We start from the raw sequence: 20,531 nt of genomic DNA on the forward strand, positions 1-20,531 counted from the left end.
CACCGCCGGGCAGCCCGGGGAGGCCGCGGGGTCGGGGTCGGGTGCGGGGCCCTGGCAGCGCTCCGGGCCCGGCGGGATTTACCCGCGGCGCTTGGGGCTTGTACGCCACCAGAGAAATCCCAGGTGCTGCTTGGGAAGAGGGGAAGCCGAGTAGTGGGGCGTCTTCTAGGTTGGTTCAGAGTCCCACGTTCCTGTCGTCTCCTGCCAGCGCGGTTTGCTTGTCCCCAAAACATCGCTTGTTTCAGGTGCGTTGGCCTTTGTGTTTGCGGGGTGATGCTGCCAAGGTGTTTCTGCCTCCCTTTGTCTGGGTGTTGTGGAGGGCTGTTTTATTATGGCAGTCGCACTGGCCTTTTCTGCTTCTCGTGATGAGAATATCAGAGCTCTTTGGAAGCAGCGTGATTTATTAATCTGAGCTTGTTTCTCTTTTCACCTTTTCTGGGGTTGGTAAGTGCTCCTGGCTTTCCAAAGGGAGCATTGTATTCTTTCCATAGTGCTTCTCATCAAGATGCCAAATGCTGGCCAGCACTTTTCTCTTTTTATTTCCCAGGCTGTCCCCAGTTTCCACGCTCAAGAATTATTTATTTTTTTAAACAGCTTGCGGCAGGAAGGTTTTGTTTGTAGTTCTGTCTGATGTTCAGCCTTTCAGGGTGGTCTCTCCACCCCACAGCATCAGGTTTTCCCAAGTGTGATGGTGTGGCCTGAGCGCTTGCTGGAGCTTCGTACCCAAGTGCTGCTGCTTGTGCTCTCCCAGGAGCCAGTGGAAATCGTGCAGTGCTCTTTTATCCCTTGAAGTAGTGTGTTCTCCCACACGTAGGTGTCAGGTATGACTCAGACAATGTGTACAGTTGCAAGGAGAAAGATGCTCGGCATTGGAGTGTTTATACGGCGTGTCTTGCTACGAGTTATGAATGAGTGCACGAGCATGGTGACATGGAATTCTTCCAGCTCTTCAGAGTTGAACTGAGGCAGAGATCCTGTGTAGTTACAGAGGATGCACCAGTTTACCCTGCATATAGTGGTTTAACTGTCTGTTTTTGATATAAACCTGGGTAAATCAACTGAAAATTGCCCAGAAATCGACTTGGGCTGGTTTAGCAAAAGTCTGGGGTATTTTTTATCTTTTTAGTTTTGTTTTGGTTTTTTGTTTGTTTGGGGTTTTTTTTGTTTTTAATTGCAAATTAGTACAATTACTCTACAGATAAGACTCCCCCCCCTATATTTACATTAAAAAGTGTCTTGTCTGTTCAGTGCATAATGCACTGAAAGATGGTAAGATTGCTGCGTCCAGCCATGGGGCTACATCAGTGTGTGTGTGAAGCAGTGTGTGTAATGCTGGTGGTCATGATAGTAGGGATTGATTGTGGAATTGATTAGCAGAAAGCTAGGGTTTATTTCAGTACCAAACAGTGGGAAACAGGGGAGAAATTAGGTGAGGTGCAACTAGTAGAGCCCAATTTTTTAATGTGTCTGTAGTCATTGTAGCTGTTCTTCAGATTAGGACACCCATATTGTACTTATTTGGCATTCTTAATTTAATCTTTCCTTATGCATGTATATGGAAAAAATTTTTGATCCTTTTATAATAAAAGATGAAAATAAACATATATATGTGTAAATACATGCCACCATTTGAACTAGGTGATCTTTAAGGTCCTTTCTAACCAAACTATTCTGTAATTATATGTCCAGAAGTTTCTCTTGATTTTTTTTTAGTTTTAAAAGGTGTAGTTTATATATTTGGAGCATCTTTCATGTTTGCAAGCAAGAAGTACCAAATTAGAAGCCAAACTTACCAATAACATCAGAGGTAGGAAAAATGTGGTTTTTAATGTTTGGGAAATTTGGTATCTTTTTCTTTAAAAGACAAAACATAAGATTGCCCTTCATAAGGATTTCTGTTCAGATAGTGCCTTCTTTTGAAGTACCATATTTTAGAATAATAGCTTCTTTTTAGTAAATCCTGTATGTTTAACTGTATGTAATGCTTACAAGAGGAATAAAGATCCTATTCTTTGATGTTTTTTTTCCCTCCCTTGCCTATGTACTAGAGGCTTTGTGGAAGCTGGAAAAAAGACCTGCAACCGTTGTACCTTGTTTTTCCTGGAGATCCTGTCAATTTTCTACTTCCTGTTCTAGAGCCACAGGTTGTTGCTGTGTAAACTTGGTGACCTCGTGTCTCTTGGCTGATAGCAAGGATTCACAGAATGCCATGCCCACCACCGTTTCTTCTTTGAATAACCTGTACCTACCAGTGGCTCAGGATATAAACACAGTGTAATGCTGAAATAAATAATTCAGCTGTAGAATTACTAATGTAGCTGTAAAACTAATAGATTTTTTGGGGTCCTATTAGCATGAAATATCAAAACTAGGCTATAGGAAGATAAGACAGTAGCTAGTTATTAAGACCTTGGTGCTGGAGGTGCCTGAAAGCTTTGAGTAGCCCTTAGATTTCCTGGGCTTCTTGTTTTCTGCTGTCTCAGGCCAGCATGCTCAGACAGCTTATGCAGTTAGGGTTTCATTATCTAATCCATCTTTGATCAGGCTGGATAAATGGTGTTTGGCCAGTGCTGATCTTGTTAGGAGGGTGGTGTAAAGCTGCTTGAGTTGGGATTGGGACAAATCGGATCATGGCTGCTATCTGCTTCTGGGACATATTTCAGCTAATCGTGGCGTGGGAGGAAAAGGTCTACCAGGAGCTGCTGGGTTTTAGCTCTCTCTGTTCCATAAATGGCAAAAGTCAAATGCTACTGGCCAGGAATGTCACCTGGAAGTATTTGGATAGGTCTGTAAGCTTTGGAATTAAAGGGCCCCAAAGGTACTGCTGGTTTAACTGTATAAATACTAGCAAGGAACTACCTTGTGCTCTGTTTGCTGACTTGGATGATTGAATCATTTGGATCAGCTTGCTGGTCTGGGTAAAAATAATGCCTAACACAGGGGAGAAGACAAAAAAAGAAAGTTATATTAGCCTAAGTCACTAGTGAAACTGCACTGAAATGCAGTTGTTGATGCAGCTGTATTTGCTTCTTGTCAGAAAATACTGACTGCTGCACAGATGGAAGAGAAAGTACCCTTGCAACAATCTCTCTCCTCTTCTGTTCCTTGTGTGATGAAAGATGAGAAGTATTGTGGGTAGCTGGGCAGTGTCCCTTTCTCTTTCAAAACTGCAGACAAGGGTGTAATTCCAGGGCACTGTTTTTGTCTTCCCCTTCCAGGTGCTAGAGGTGTACCAGACAGTTTACACTGCTGAAAAAGTTACTAAAATATCTTCCCTTGCTTTGCATGGGGTTGAATGAGTTAATCAACTCCTCTTTTAATCCCCAAGCTGAATTTTAATTTAACTTTTTTATGGGGTCTAGGCTGGTTAGTAAATTAAAATCATACTTGGCAGGAATACATGGGTGGAATTAGATGCAACGTATGGAATTAGGTTCAAGGTATGAACAGAGGTGATACTTGTTCCTCTTTCATGCTCAGTATCCCTGAGTATTTGGGAGAATTAACTCTCCTTGCAACCATGAGCATGGCCAGCTGGTCAGGACAGTTAATGTAGCTGCAGTCTGTGCCTTTCCCACTCCACATAAACCTTCAGTGGCAGCAGTGAGTGGTGACTTTGTGTTGTCATTCAGCCATGTCAGCACAGGGTTCATAAAGATGACTAGTGGTGTTGAGATCAGTCCCCTGTGACTAAAAGATGATGTAACAGATGAGAAGTCTTTGCTGCACAAGAAAGTCTGTGGTTTCTCATCCTACCGTGAGCCAGAAGATGGTCTGTGACACCCTCTACCAGCCTGACTTCTTTCCAGCACAATGACTGGAAACCTTGAACTGCAGGATGCCACAGAAAGGGGAGAGTGGGGACATGACTGGTGCTTCATGACAACCGGTGTCCTTGTTCACGCTGTGGCCTGTTTGTGGTGCTCCAGAGGATGGCAAGAAATCAGTCTGCTGATAATTTCTAGATAGGTTTGGGTTTACAAGTAAGAGGGCTGACTGGGATTGTAATTGAGATGGGGGCAGTGAGAAACAGCTTTTGTGCTATGAGGGACCCTTTGGAAGTCTGTATTTTTAAATCTTACAGAAGAGAACATCTAGTTCCAGTAAACTGTGGAAAAGCTGTGTAATCAGGTTAGCTTTTTCCTCTCTCTTATTTTTCATGGCATGGCTGTCTTTGTAAAGAGATGCAGAGCAGTGCAGGGAATACAAGATATTATAGTACAAGAAATGAAGTTTCAATTTTTCGATCCCTGCCTTGGATCCAGGATGAGGTTTCCTGGAATGCTGTTTTGACAGAGTATTGCTGATGTGATGAGATGTCATGGATCACCTCTAAGTTTGTTGTTTCTCTGTTTGCTTTTGCCCTTTGTTTTTTTAAATATTTGAATGTTATGAGTTAGACTTTACACAGTCTGGGAACACTTAGAAAATCTCCAGTTCAAAGAAAACCTTTGGCAAACAGACTGAAAGTTAGGATTTTAGAGTTGTTAAGAGTGCTTTAATGTTGGCTCGTTTCTTGCCATCTTCAGGAAAATGGAAAGCCCAAGTGAAGTATTCTGCATGCTTTAGTACTCCTCCCGGCTCTCTCAGTATTTCTCTGTAGATTCCAGAGATTTGTGTTCAAAGGTGATGGCCACATTTGTGAGGTTGGAAGCCAAACAGAGATCTGGCTCTACTGGAGATGGTTTCCTTCTGCATATGTGTACCAGCTGTAGATATAAGTTTTTTATTTTTCCTTTCAGAATTCCTGTTTAGAAACACAAGTGCTCTGGTATTTTGCAGGAGGCCTGGTCTCTCCCTTGCATGTTGGAAAGGTTGCCCACCTAGCTGAGTTTGGAGCAGCTCCCAGGCACATCCTGTGCAATCCCCTCTGTTGGCTGTTCCCCCCAGTGATGCAGCAGGCATCACTGCCTTGCCCTCCTGCATTGGGGTTTGCACTTCTGTGTTCAAGGTTGTCTCGAAGATGTGCTGAAGGTCACTGAAGGTTTAGCAGCTGTGCTCCTGTGCTGGCTTCGTGCTTTACTGTGACTGCCCTTTCAGCCACTGCTGTGGGGAGGCTGGTGGCAGCAGGAGTACCAGAACACATGAGATGCAAAGGAGGCAGCATAAAATAAAATAAAATACATCAACTACTTCGTTTGCACTAGAGGTAGGGAAGCCAAACTGAAGTTGAGGTGGATCTGAATGGGATTCTGTGTGTGTGGTCTGTGGCCCCCTGGAAACTGCTGCTGAAGGACATACCCCTATTAGCTTAGAAAAATAAAGCCTGTTGTTAGCAGTGTTTGGTTGGCTCTGCCCCTCTGAAAAAGGTAGGAATCACATTAGTTGAAGATGTTTTAAAACCTGTCACTTTATGCTGCTGACTTGCCTTGTGGCACTAAGCAAACTTTAGTTTTTGTATGAAGTAAAAGAGAAGGGCAGATGTTTTTGTTGTCTGGATATCTCTTATTTAATTTGCCCGTCTCTGATATTACTTGACCTTCTGTCTGTGTGTTTGCTGTTGAAATGCGGTGGCTGAGGGATCAGAGCAACATCCAGAAGAGAAGTGAGAGAAGCAATTAGAGGTAACGAGTTCCAGTTCATTGGAGCATTCTGTTGATCTACATTTTACAGTGGTATTGAGTGGACACCCGAGTGTAGCTGTCATGAGATAATCCCAATGTTTAGGGATTAGAGCTGCTTGACTGCATTTTGGGCCTTAACTCCCTTTGCTCTCCAATAAATATAATTTTGCCAGCAATCTTCTGTAAATTCAGTTTGAAAGATGTGTATACGTTTTCCCCAGCATGCTTCCCCCTCCCTCTGCTTCGCTTTCTTGCGTGCATCTCATTTTTTCCAGGGTGAGTTAGAGGTATTTGTAGGAGCCAAGTCCAGCGATGGCAGGGACTGGATGAAACAGTCCTCACCAGTCCTGGAGCATGCCACCATCCTGACCCTGCAGTGTTCCCTGTCAGGGCTCTGCCAAGCTGTCCTGCTGAGCTGTGTCTGGCTACTTCTCCTGTAGGAAAGCTTTGCTGAGAAATGCCACGTAGTTTTTTAGATTTCTAACATAAATGCCACGTAGCTTTTAGACTTCTGGGTTCTGGAATGTTTCCAGGGTGTTTGTGAACCATTCCAGTCTCTCTGTCATTTGGCTTGTCACACATACATACAGCATCTATCTAAACCACCCCTGTCAGCTCTCTTGCTGGACCAAAGGAAACGGGACTCCCAAGTCCTTAGCAGTGATATGAGGTATTTAAGTGGCCACAAAGAAAGGAAGGTTGTATACAAAAGCCCCCTTGTTTAATGGGCAGCATCAGCTGAACTAGAGCTGGATCTAGCACCAGCTTGGGCAGAGCAGGAAACTTTGGCAGTTTCTGTCAGCTCACTTGGTGAGACACTGGTGTTCAGTCAGCTATACCATTGTGCCAGCCTCTAATCTTTGGAGTGTGGGCAGAGGCTACTTGTGGTTCACACTGATTAGAAAAGAGGTAATGAGATCTTCTGCTTGGATAGGACAGTGGGATTTAAGCTGGCATGTTTTTGAAGTGGCTGTGTATTCCTGAGGCTGTTGCTTATGTTTGCCTTTGTCTCGGAGAGTTTGTGGTGCGGAAAGATTGGATGCTTGCTTCAAGGAGCACAGAATAGAAGCAGTTGTTGATTTTCTTGCATGACTTTATGGGGTTTTATCTGCTCATAATTGCCTCAGCAATAATGCAAGTATTAGCATAGAGATCAGGAAGAAGCTGCACCAGTGAAGGGGCAGAAAACCCTCGTTGTGTCAGCACTTTTTCCCTCTGACTGTGCATAGCTAAATTTCTTTTAATAGAGAAGCTAAATAATCAACCTTATGTGGCTTTTCTGTGTGTCACAAATATCAAAATATGCTCCCTAGAGGCCTTTGAGGCCTTGGGATCTGGATCTGCCTCAGATTTCTTCAAGGGACTGGAGCACTGTGCACTTTAAACTTTCTGCACAGCTTTCCCACTGCTATTTCTGTAGGAGCTTCTTGCAGACATTTGGAGTGGTTGTCACTGTTGAGGGTGATGCCCAGGAAGAAAATCCCACCAAGGCATCACTAAAAAGCCTTGATTTAGTGCTATGTGGGCTGAAGGGAGGCTCTAGCTGGGATCCTGGTGCTATAAATTGCTGCTTGTGGTTGCTGTTCTCCTGCCCGGATAGGGGTGGGAAGGTCACCTTTCCTCCAGCCTGCTCACTGACCTCAGGCAGTGAGGTGGGGGGAAGGTCAGGCTCTGCCCAGCTGCAGGGCTGGGCACCTTCTTCCTGGGTCTCTGGATCTGCAGGTGGAGTAGCCAAGCGTGTCTCTCCAAGCAGCTCCTGTGGGAGATCGTGCTCCTGAGCCATCTCTCTCTGGCTCTTTGATTTTATTCTGTTCTATGTCTTTGCTTCCTTTTTGTGGGAAGAAGAAATGAGGGGAAGTGTAAGCAATGGCTTCTTCATTACCCTTTGTACTCTGCTGTCCTGGAAAACAGAGCCATCGGAGGGCTTTCCAACTCTTTCCAATTCTTATTTCATGTTAAAAGCCCTATGGAGCTTTGGAGCAAAGCTGGACCAGGATGGAGTAGGTCTTGTAGGTGCTTCTCCTTGCCTATAGACACTAGTTCTTGAAGCTCAGCTTTGGAGTGGCCTGGGGTTGTTCCTGGGATTTAAGACCCCTCTCTGAGTGGTGCTGCTTCTGCTCCCATGAGTAGGACCAGCCACACAGCCTGGGGAGATCCAAAAGGCTCATTCAGGGAAGGAAGCCTAGGGTGTGATGTTGCTGCAGCAGGTGGAACTGTGGGGCATTCCAGAGGGCTGGCAGCATGGTATAGGCAGATGTCCTGGGGCTGGTGGCTTGTATGAGGGTGGGGGACAGGTGTTTATGTTACAGTGGCCTCAGGAATGATTTGAATCATGGGGGAAACTGAGGCAGTGAAGTGTATGCAACACTGCTCCTGATTTGCAGCAGCAGATCTGAATGTCTCTTGGACAGCCTGCAGGAGAATCCAGCTGGCTTCTGAAGCACCTGCCCATCCTGTTATTTGTTTTGTCCAAAGCGGAAGTTGAAGTGTGTGGAAATGCAGAATGCTCTCAGTGCTATAGTTCTAGGAAGAGGTGTGCAGCTCTGCAATGGTGCTGGAGTTATTTTTGTCCTGGGTGGACTGGAGCTGCAGGTGCTGTCTCCTCCTTGCAGAGGACTGAGGAGACAGAGAATGTGCCAGGATGAGAACCTGTGCACAGCAGGCTGCAGCTGGGGAGACTTTAATTCCTGGTGTACCCGCACTGAAGGGGCTGGAACTCATAGCCAGTAACTGGCCAGCAGGAGAGTGTGACAGGAAGGCATCATGTGAGGTCATAATTATGTGGTCATACCTTTTATGTTTTTGGAGATGACTTCATCTCTGCAAGTGCAGCAAATGGATGGTGCTCGATGAGACGCTATTAAATTTAATGTAACCAGTTCAAATGGGTGTAAGGTCAGGTTTTGGACTATCCAGTATTTCATTTCTTCTCTTTCCTCACATGTATGACCCCAAACTGAATATACTGCAGATAACCTAAACCTTGTACTGAATACAGACCTATTAATTTTTAATGGTCACTTCTGCAGTACTCACCAGTGTAGTGTGGGTGCTTCACAGGTACTAATGATTTTATTTTTTTAGTTTCCTGTGAGTAGAAAAGGTATGGTGTGTCTTACTGTGAAAGCGGGGGATTGAAGTACCTGGTAGTAAGACCAGTTTTGGCAAAAAAAAGGATCAACATTTACAATCTAACTTATTTTTATTTGTATTTTTGATTGTAGCTGGGTTTTTTTTTTATTGAGATCAGGTTTTGGTGATGTTTTAATCCTTGATCTACAGCTCTCTACAACTTCCACTATATATATATATATGATGCCTCCTGCTTCCATAGATTGATCCTTAAGGGTGTCATGTTGGGGAAATGTACAGTGATGTTGTCTTTATCTTAAAATCCAGCAGAATAGCTTGAATTAAGGAGATTGGTCAACATCATAGTGAAATTTTACTTGGAATATAAGGTTTGAAATTTAACTAACTTTTTAAGTAGAATGGATGCTGCTTGTCTTAAACTACAAAACCACCTAACTTTTGGTTTCCACAGCTGTTTATACTGCTCAGAACACAGCGCTTCTTAGGCTTGAGTGAAGCAGGAATTAGGAAAAAGTAGCACATAATCCTGATTTATTGTAACATCCCTGCACATGAGGAAACACTGGAAGTTGCATGGATAGTTTCTATTTTTTAATCTGCAGCCCATGACTTTTGTAGTTGCTATTTTAGGAGAGAATGTAGCTGCACTGCCTTTTGAGTTAAAAAGCATGTTTTGGTCTGCACAGAAGCAAAGAACTGCTGTGTGGACAGCAAAGGCAGGAACTGGCTTCTGACCCGTCCCTGTGCTGGCTCCCAGTGGGGACTGGCAGCTCTCCCCCTTTCCTTGGAACACAGGTCTCAGTGTGGTTGCTTGTGGGGTCAGCGAGGACGACAGAGGCATGTTTGCTGAGGACACTTCGTGACACATTAGGGCTGCAAAGGAATCCTGCCACTTGGGATACAGGTGTCTCAGGTGAAAAATACGTGGTTGATCATGGACTTGGATCTCCTTTTTGTTTGCTGAATAATGAGTCCTTCATGCATCCCATCACTGCCTGCTTTTTATTGCTTCTTCATGGGTGTTCAGTTCTCCTTAGCTGAGTAAAGGGTGGGGCCAGAATTGTCTTATAGGGCTGGGGTTTTGTCACCTTCAGGGAGCCCCAGACAACAAGCCTAGTTTTGGGTGGATGCCTGATCTTATTGCTAGGATTGTCTGACTACAACACTTTGGAAGTAGTACAAAACTGTAGAGGAGGAATAAGCACCCCATCCCACTGCTTTTTTGAAAGAGGATATAAAGACTGACCTTTGTGCCCATGTTTTATGGGAATTCCCATTGCCTTGAAATGAGGGGAGAAGATGAAGCTGATGTCCTCTCCAAAGCTCGTGTGAATCCAGTGAAGACCTGGCATCTGCTAGTGTCACCAGCTGGATCTAGCAGGTTCTTCCCAATCTGACCTTTATACCTAACCACTTCTTGGAAAAGTCTGACTTCCTGGGATGGTTGGATTTCCCTAAGAGTGGTGGTCTGCATGCCAAGTGCCTCGTTTGAGCGCCGAGCTGAGGTGTCACAGTCACAGACAGAGGAGACAAGGCCATCGTTGTGGATGGTGGGATGGACTCAGGAGGAGGTGATAGTGGCATTTGGGAACAGTGCTGTCTGTGTGATGTTAGATATCAACCATGGGCCAGAGAACACTTCAGAGAAGAGGAGGAGAATGTAAAAGGAAATGGACCAACTGTGGATTTTGATTGTCAGATAGAGAGGGTTACAGTGGAACTTCACTCTGTAGTGTTTCCATCTGTTGTGGTTTAATCTTAGCCGGCAACTAAGCCCCACACAGCTGCTCACTCCTTCCCGCTGGGAGCGGGGAGACAATCAGAAGAATAAAAGGAAAAAACTTGTGTGTTGAGATCAGGGCAGTTTAACAGGTAAAGCAAAAGCCACACATGCGAGCAAAGGAAAGCAAGGCATTCGGTCACCACTCCCCATGGGCAGGCAGGCGTTCAGCCATCCTTGGAGAAAGCGGGGCTACATCATTTGTAATGGTGATTTGGGAAGACAGACTTCAGTCTGAATGTCCTCCCTTTCTCTTTCTTCCCTCAGCTTTATATGTTGAGCCTGATGCCATGTGGTATGGAATATCCCTTGGGTCATCTGGGGTCAGCTGTCCTGGCTGTGTCCCCTCCTAACTTCTTGTGCACCCCCAGTCTCGTCCTCACTGGTGGAGTGAAGCAGAAAAGGTTTTGACTCTGTGTAAGCATCGCTCAGCAGTAAATAAAACATCCCTGAATTGTCAGCACTGTTTCCAGCACAAATCCAAAACACAGCCCCATAACAGCTACTGAGAAGTAAATTAACCCTATGAAAGCCAAAACCAGCATACAATTTGTCCATCCCTTCTCTCTGTGCCCACTTGTGACCTGTCAGTGCTGTTGTGATGGATCTGGATGTGGTGAATGAGGCTAAGACTGATATTTGGGTATATATTTTCTGACCACCTGATACTTGTCTATATACATATATATATATCTCTCTGTGTGGCTTTGCCAGGAAATTGAAATTATGTTCCTAGTTAGGTCTGGTTTTTGTGTTTATCTCTGCCCCATAATTAGATCCTTCCAGGAAAGGCTTGCTGCATTTCACCATCTTGCCTGATCGCTTCTGCCTTTCAACAGGAATATCATATGGTCAGTGCCAAATGCTACAGTTTCAGAAAAATAAGTTTTATCTGTTGATAAATCACAAATTAGCACTACTAAGAATTCTTCATGCTTCATGCTCTGTCTTGAAACTTCTCTGTCTATAGGTCTGATAACATATCTGAGTGTATTTCTTTCTTTCTTTCAGCCAGACCAATAGCGAAGTTCTCCTGGGGATGGTAGTTTCCCATGGGGAAGGTGTTGACTTGAGTAGATGGAGGTGCTGTGAGACTTCTTGTGTGTGTTTTCTTCCTGTTATTTATTCTTAAAGGGTTAAGTAAGAATTTTTTCCTGCCTGGTCAGTGCGTTGATGTTTTCATCTTAGGCGGTATCAGGTATTTGTGACTGCTTTGCATGCCAGGAGTAGCATGAGTTGGGTTTGCTTCAACCACGACCCCTTTAAGGACTAGGAATTCTTTGATGAGTGATTACACTTAACTCTGGACTCTTAGTTGATGGATGTGATGGAGCATATCCATATTCCTTGGGAAGGTTTCCTTAAATAGGCATGACCTTTCTAGTGAAAACAGGAGGATAGTTTTGCTTTTTTTCCCCCCAGCATGGTATTTATTTCATTTTTGGACCTCATGATTACTGCAGACATTTACCATAGGAGTAGCTCATAGGCTTGGTATCTTCATGGGGCAGAGTTTGGCAGCTCCATTGGGGTTTTGATAGGGATGTTGGCTTGCTTTGCAGTGTGGTGTTTGATACAGCATTTGTTTCATCCTTTCTGTAGCAGCTGCTATTTTGACCTTTGGTGACCTGGTTCTCTTTTCTTATCCTTTCTGGCATCCTAAACTCTGAGGCATCTTTATGTGCAGAGAAAGACTAGCCAGTCTGCATGTTTTAATATGTAGATGGGGTGTGGGTAGTGATTCAGTAGATCTGGATCACCCTATGTTCTTGTTTCTGTTGGGTTTCAGTAAATGTGTGGAATCTGCAGGCAAATTGGAGAGAATTGGTCCTGTTACCTCAATGAGAAACCCTCTGGCTGTAACTTAAATGTGATGCCCGTCTGCCTGAAGTTGCGCCTGTCCCTGACCATCCTTGGGAAGTGTAGCAGGAGATGGATGTGTTTGACTCTCCTGTGCACTGAAGCCTTCCAAGATGCCTGGTGTCAGCTACTCACTACTGCTGACAAGTTGCTGACAAGGTCTTTTATGAGGTTTGTGCTTAAATAAACATAAAAGCTCTGTGCTTGGGCTCTCATGTCTATTGTAAGGTATTCTGTGAAGTTGGTTCTCTTGGATTTGGTGCTTGATAAAGAGATGATGCATATAGTCTGGAAAAGGTGTACTACAGTGGACAAACTGACCAGACCTGCTGGCACAGTAATATCAAGTGCTTTGTTTGGCTTATGTAGTTTACCTAATCCTCAGGCAAATATAAATTTTATGTGTGCTTTCCTAAGCAATTTCTTATACTGCATTGTTGGAATGTTGGGGGACACAAGACAGATGATGGACTTTAGACCTGGTTAACATAAGAGATTTGATAACAGGATGCCTTGGTAAAAGCAAAGGGACCTTTGGAAATTAGACCTAGATTGTAAGAAGATTAAATCAGACAGGTTTACCGGAAAAAGAAAATCCCATTAAACTCTGCAAGCAAGAGATGTTGTTATATGCATAAGTTTGTGTATGTGATTTTAACCTAATCGTTGTAGTATGCATTACTAGTCTCCCTGAAATAGTATATAAACGTTTGTATCCCACAGTAAAATCAGATTCTGATCACCGAGTCAGTCTCTCTGTCTCTCTCCATCACTGACATTGTGTCACCAGTTTCTCGATGCCTGAAATGTTAGAAGTTTGCAATTAAAAATTCTGAGTTCTGTAGATCTGTCTGCTTGGTTCTGGGATTGGCAGTTTTTACTTTTGTTTTTAGGACAGGATTTTAAAGACGATCCCTAAATCTCTGTATCTCTTGGCAGGAGTAAACATGTGGCATTGTTCTTCCATGGGTAAATTCCTACCATTGTAAGGTTCTTCTAGAACTACCTCTGCTTTTTGATAATGAATACAGTGACATTAAGTAGGGGTGAGCTTCTTAGTAGGTCACTTCCCAACTTTACTTTGCAGGTAAATATTTTGTGTGTTGTATGGATTTTCCTGAGGTGCAGAGTCTGTTGGATGGTTAGCTTTGCTCTCTGAACATTGTGCTTATACACAGATGGTTATTGCATAATGCTACTCGTGGAGGCAACTATCTTCGTGAAGTTGCTTGAAAAAAATTACAGTTGCATTTGTTGTTCAGGCTGCATTTGAACAGGTGTACTGTGAAAATAAGATTGCAGTGAGAAGGGAGCATGGGATGTGGTTATCAGTCATCTCCCAAAGGCTGCTGTGTCCCAGTGGAGCCAGGGCAGGTAGTCCTGCCCTTCCCTGGTGACTCAAGGGGTACTGTCATGACTGTTAATTTAGCCCTGGATTGGAGTTGCTGGAAATTTGTCTAGTCAAATGCTAATTCAGCATGTTGTGTGTGAAGCTAATTGGCAGGGTAGAAGAAGCAGTGTTGCCTGTAGGAAACTTTCTTCTTACCTGCAAGAACTTAAACAGTAAAATTTTAAAATACTCAGTATGAAAATTTCTTCTTCCTTGCATGGTTAGCATTGATGACCAAAAGCAAAATTTTCAGTTCTGTGTTTAGAGCCCTCTGATAGTATTGTCATGGCTTGTGCTTCTGTTTACAGATTTCCCATGTAGCTGAATTAAATTAACAAGACCAGTCAATTCATTGCTGCTGTATTTATACCCCTGGGCAGCAATGAGTCTGGAAAGGATCGAGCATCATTTTCATGTGCTGCTTGGAAAGGAAGGATGTACAGCGAAATGAAGTAGTGTTACTGCTTGGGGGAGGGGTTCACAGTCATGGCTCAGGTGGCAGATGAAGAGAACTGTAGGTTCCCAGAAATCTTTTTTGTCCACTGCTTCCCATGTGGCTCAGTCACTAGATAGCAGGAGCTTTTTCTGTCATGTATGGGCTAGCCAAAGACTAGTGTATCCACAGAGTTTATTCAAGGCAGATAGCATTAGAGGAATCAAAACAGAACTCTTGGTTCCTGTTCATTGATTTAATCCTTTGTTTTTAGCAGTTAAATATCCATGTATTTTTTAGCCTAGCCTCAATTATCCTGCATTTGAGCCCCTCTTAAATCCTAATTGCATAGTATTTTTGTTAGGAAGAAAGGTGGTGTGAGGTGATGCACACAGAAATGAAACAAGTCCCAGGTCACCTGCAGAGGAGCAGAAATCTCAGAGCACTGGGGTCAGTGGGCCGTCTTTCCCTCTCCTTGTTTGAACTAGGTGGCCTCCTTTACTGCTGCCCCCTCCATCTAAAGGGTGGTCCTTGGAGGCTGTTTGGAACACATGGTGGGCGGCACACTGCTCTTGCCTTACTCGCAGCGTTTTGCAGCATCCATCCCTAGCACCAAAATTCAAATTAATTACATATATGAATCTGAATGCAGTTGTTAGATGTTTCATATTTTCTTTAGGTTTGTGCAAAATACATGATATGGTGGAAAAGGTGCTACAGATTTACCTTTTTTTTTTTTCCCTCTCCCATGAGTCTGCGTAGCTTGTGGGACTGGAATGATACTATATGCTTAGCTTTGCAGCCAGTTTGGAATTCTGGGCTTCGCCATATCATGTTTGCTTCTCTTGTCTGTTTCCTCCAATTTTTTTTATGTGGAGTTTACGGATACTGGTGTAGTTTGCATAGCAGAAATTGTCCCTTTGTAGCAGCCTGTGAGTGGATAATGGACAGCTGATTAAGCGAAACCTTCAAAAAGCTTTTGAAAAAACCCCAGTAGTATTAAATTCATGATTTGCAAATGTTATATCAGTACTATGGGGTTAGATAGCTTTAGGCCACCTGGTATAGATTGGTCTGACAATACTCCTTTGCTCTGGGCCACCAATCCTTTTGTTTGTGGGGTTTTTACAGTGGGCACAGCCTCTGTGTAGTGACTCTCTGTGCTGGGGTGCATGGTGTAAAATCCTACCTCGAGGCTAAGCTGGGGGGTAAATAGGTTCTGAAAGAAGTGATCCTTTCTCTCTGTGCTCCCTTTGACTTGGAGCTTCTTTTTCTTGATCTCATAGAGAATAAGTAATGCCAAAGAGAATAATTTATCTCCAAATCCAGCTGCCTCCACCATGGTGGATGTGTTCCTCTGCTGTCCTTTTGAGAGGCAAGCTGGTGTCCAGTGCTGGCTGTGTCCATCTCAGCAGGGCTGACAGCAGCAGTGTGTGGGGTGATGTGGCACGACATACCCACAGTGCAGCTGCGTGTCACTTCTGTCACTTGGTAGTATCTGTAGCTCCTCAAGGAGAGCCTTTGCATTTAGTTTAGTACCACCATACCACTGTCAACCCCTCTCACATCTACATTGCTTTAGAAGTGAGTGGACATCCACTCTTCCTGCAGAGGAGGGGGGAAAATGTTTGCTCATCCATGGTTTCTCTGATCCAAGTGTGTTTTCAACTCTGCCTTTGTATTTGATGGCAGGTCCTCCTTCCCCTTGGCGCGTGTCTGCAACGTGCTCATGTGCCGGCACGCGTGTGCTGCCCTTGAAAACAGACCAAACTTATTAAAATCATTGCTGGTTGCCATGGCAGCTGTTGTCGCTGTGGGCTAATAGGAAAGGCAATTACTGCTGCATGCTGGGGAGTGTACGGGGAGGCTGTGGGCAGGGGGGTACAGGCGACTGCATGCTGCTGAGTTCTGTGACTGATAGCTTGGATGTCACAGTGAGCAAGCAGCAGAGAGAAAGGCAGGAGATACCCTGTAATGAGGTTTGGCCAGTATTCCACCTCCTGGGTAGGCTCATTGAGAGATTCCCACCCTTCCTTTGATTGTAAGGGGTTTGAGTTTCACGTTTTCAGCTGGACACAGCACAGTGCTGCTCAGTGACTCTCAGCTGGCCCAGGAAGTGAAACAGAGCTGGAAAACTTTATGTGTGTTGAAGATACTCATCTAATCCCTTTCCTGCTGTTTCCTCTCTGTGAATATTCCTCTTCACCACTTACTTTGCTGTTTCCTGTAGGTTGAATGTCATGATATAAAATAGCTCCAATTTTCTTGGAGTGAGTAGGATCACTAAAGAAAAGTGTTTCTTATAATGAATTTAAAGCAACAGGGAAATTGCATCCTTCATCCATAATCTCTGATTTTGGGCAGCATGTCCAATGCTAGCATTGTTTGTGCCAAGTGCAAACATGAAAAGAACTGGGATTGTTTTATAGTGCAGAGCTTGTAGAAAATCAGTAAATTCCATGAAAGATTTGAGTTGGGGAAGTAGGTGAGAGCTGTAAATCTTGGGGATATCAAAAACTGCTTTGGCACTGTTTGACAGAGCACTGCACTCCCAAACTGAAAAACCCTCTGTCCCCTCCAATTTGTTGTGCTTTCCCTTTCCCTTGTGCTAAGTAAGTTGCTGCTTCTGGAAGGAGCTCTTCCAGGAGGCTCTCTCTGTACATTAAGAGGTACATCACATAAGTTTCTTCTGGCTTACAGAATCCATGATGGTGTCAATGAAGCTAAAACGATGGCTGTCACCCCCTTCAATAGGGAGACAAGTCCCTGAAGGCATGGAGGAGACAAAGTGAGAAGAATAAAATAATGCTCTTGGAGCAGGCAAAATTGGAATCTTTTTTCGATTTCTCTCTTTCGGCTGATCTCCCAGCAGCTGTTTCCAGAGGCCCTCTGGATCATGCCTGTTGGGGGATAGCGGTGGTGACTCACCCGGCTGGGATGGTTTCCGCAGCAGCGTGTGAGAGCCTGGCTTCCCAGGGAGCCGTGGCACCAGGAAGGGGAAGGTTTCTGGTGCGTTTGATCCCTCAGCGAAGGTTATGCTGTGTCTGTTTAATTAGAGACTGCTGCTTTCTTTACTGGTGTACTAAATATAAATGGAGGAGCTGGTCTAATATACTTGAAGTTGCAAATGTCAGGAGTCAATAGCTTTATTTTCCTCTTGCCAAATCTGATTTGGTTTTAAGTACTGCCACTAAATCTAATGATGCGGTAATTCCTGTTTGTTAAAAGGAATGAGGGATTTAGGCTGAGACAGACTTCATGCTCTTCTTCCATCTCTCATCTCAGCTCTGTTTTACAAAGGAAGAGCTACTGGTTTGCAGGTGTTTGTACAGTAAGATCTGAAGGTCAAAAGGCTCTGTCTAAATACACTTTGTACTGAGTTTGTATTCAGCTAATATACCGTTCTTAAGGTTTTCTCTCTGCAGTTTTTGGTGCAGATTTGTACATTCCAAGCATTACCTTTGTGACAGCAGAGTGCCAAAAAAATCTTAAAAATATAAAAAATGCAGTAAAGATAAAGAAGCTGCTTCCAGAGCCCAGGCTTCATGTTCTGTCTGGGATTCTTTGTTTGCTGAACTACAGTCTAAGTCCTGGCAGGCCCCAGGGAGATCTGTAATGGGACAGACATCTGTGCCTTGCCCTGTTGGTCTGCTGTGCAGGAAAAGGAGTAAGTATCAAATGAGATATTTTTCCCCCCTCTGGGCTCCTGCTGAGCACAGTGCACCCAATCTACTTCCATCTGCTTAGCCCTGTACAGTGCCATTGCAGACACAGTTTGCTTGTGCATGTCTGTGAGCTGTAGCGTGATGCCTGGGAAGTGCAGCTCGCTGGGAAGTGCAGCTGGTACTGCCGGCCGCTGTGTGAAATGTACAATCCTGAATTGCTTGGAAAGTCCTCGAGAGCGGAAACGATGGGGAGAACTCCTCGTGGTGAAGACTGATTCAGTGCTGCTAGCAGCAGCGGTGAGGCTCCCATCTTGCCTCGGCTGCAGTAACCGCTGTTTGTTCATGCCCTGGCCGATCTGGAATGCTTTTGGCCTGACCAGCGGGATAACGTGGGCTACCTTGTCTTGGGGCAAAACTGGCTGCCGGGCTGGAGCGGGAGGGAGCATACTCATTACGTGCTGGAGGCATTTTTGCTGTGTTGCAGCATGTGCTGGGAGATGCACGATTGAAAAATGAGAGCTAGAACTTTGGCCTGACCTGCCAGGTCTGTTCTGGCCTCAAGACTCGAGGTCTGGCAGAACAGTTTCAGCATTAGATGTCTCTTGGTGGAATGGGGAAGAAAGAAATCTAGAGATACTTTTTGCCCTTCTTGAAGTTTTCGCTAATAGTCTCAAGAAGAGATTGTGTTTCTGGAGTGTGCTGAGTTGTAATCATTGTCTGTTCTCAGTCTGCATAGAGTAGATGAAAACTGTCCCCAGTGTTTCTGTGTGCTCCAGGTCATCATTAGACTTGACCTGACAGGGACTGACCAGCACAGAGGATTATTTCCAAAAGCTGTTTCCTCTGCTGTAGGATGCAGTGTTGTAAGCCTATTCCTTTGAAGGTTAACATTTTTTATATCCCTAACACTTGTATATTGTCTTGCCTTATCCATAACTCTTTTCCCTCCCTGCAGCTTTTCCTATTTCTGATAGACTAGTCTAACACAAACATTTTCAGGGGCAGAGCAATGGCTGCAAGAGAATAGCCTTCAACCTCTTGTGCTTTAAGCTTTGGGAGCAGGGCTGATGGAGGGAGAGCACATGACGCTGCCGGTGGCTTTTCCTTCCCGGCGGGACACAGGGAGCTGTGTGTGCGAGGGGAACAAGCCGTGCTGTGTAGTGTGTCGGCGCTCCGCTGGTGGCGAGGGCAGGCCGGGCTGCTGCCAGCGTGGCACAGCTCGCCGAGCCGGCGGCTCTCCGGGGCTCGCCCAGCCGGGTGCCACCGGCGCACCGCCTTCGGCCCTGACCCCGGGCGGGAGCGCGCAGCGGCCCGAGGCGAAGCGAGCGGGCTTCATCTTTCCTCGGCATGGTGTGAGCGAGCGCAGCGCCTGAATTATTCACTCCTCCTCGGCCTGCTGTTGCTATTGAATTCCCGCGCCGAGGCACCTTGCCAGCACCCGCTGATGAATTCATTGCTGCGCCTGCCCCAGGGGCACCCTGTGTGTTCGGGGCTGGAGGGGCGGGGGCGCGGCTCGCCCTGGAGCTGTGTAGCTGCGGGTCGGTGAGCCTGGCTTGCCCTGAAGCCCTTCCAGCCGCAGCGTAGGCGGGCGCCGGCCCCTTCGCTGCTCAAAGGGATGTTGGCACGTCTGCGTGTGTTTTCATCTGTCTCTGCCTTGTAGCCGTGCTGAAGCCTGCCTGGGCTCCCCATCCTGATCTTCTTGTCCCAACTCTCCACGTGCGATATCTGGTATTGTGTTCTATCTGTATTTCATCTTGGTGGAGTGGATTTCTCTGCAAACCACATCCTGATGTTTCACACACCATTTGAGGTTCTGTATCCTGAGCTTTCAGGGGTGACTATGCTAGGAAAAAATAATGTTTCACAATTTCTGAGAGGAAATTTTTTAAAATTGTTCTGATAGAAACCATTTCCTTTTTGTCTATGATGTTACTCTTAGTAATCTGAACAATTATTTTTTTTAACATTTAAAAGATCTCTACTGTTCACATTATCACAACTCATAAAAGCTGTTGAAAACACATTTTATACTTTTGGAAGGAGGTTATCGCTTCTCTGAAAAAGAACTTCTGGATGTACGTTTGGTACCATCTTTGGTGTTGATCCTCTGCTTTGTTCCTCTGTATTTTCTTTTTTAAGCAATTACAGCAGGTGGCTGGTCTTTGGGGAAGCTTCCTTTGACCCCAGTGCTCTCTGGTCCCAGTTGACTGGGGCGGATGGAGTTTCAGGTTCTCCTCCTGGCTGCACAGAGGAGTGTTTTTTCACCTCTAATTGGATCATGTAAATCGGCTCTTTCTTTGTCTGGTCCTCTTTGTCCAAAATCTCCTTCTGGATTTTGACCAATAAATCAGCCTTGACAATAGATTGACTTTTTCTTTAGTAATTACACTGATATCTGAAAACTGGTGTAACTGATGAGTGAAATAGATGTAATAATCAAAATCGTGACTAATAATATTCCTCAAAAGCTGATTTCTGTAGTAGAGGCAATATGTAAGTGATGATGGAGTACAAAGTAACAAAGGGTTTTGGCTTTTTTTTAAAATCCTGTGCTGTTACAGCCCTCTGGGACTAGTATTTGATAAAGTGCTAAGGGTTCCCCAGGGTCTGACAGATGCTGGACGAAACAGAACTCCCTTCCAGAGAGAAACCCAGTCCTTTCAGGCCTGTGCAAATGCTGGATGTCGGAGTGGTGCGCCTTTCTCCTGGGCCATGGAAAGCTTTTCTTGCTGAGCGCTGTCTTCTC

General features: G+C 44.9%; 1 protein-coding gene across 21 annotated transcripts in view; it reads left to right on the top strand.

Annotated features, from left to right (window-relative positions):
- Positions 1 to 20,531, top strand: part of RBFOX2 (RNA binding fox-1 homolog 2) — a 171,784-nt gene that overhangs the window by 725 nt on the left and 150,528 nt on the right. The gene's annotated exons all lie outside the window — the stretch shown is intronic.

Source organism: Onychostruthus taczanowskii, unplaced genomic scaffold, assembly GCF_017590055.1.
Source record: "Onychostruthus taczanowskii isolate IOZ18803 unplaced genomic scaffold, ASM1759005v1 scaffold53, whole genome shotgun sequence".
NCBI lineage: Eukaryota > Metazoa > Chordata > Aves > Passeriformes > Passeridae > Onychostruthus > Onychostruthus taczanowskii.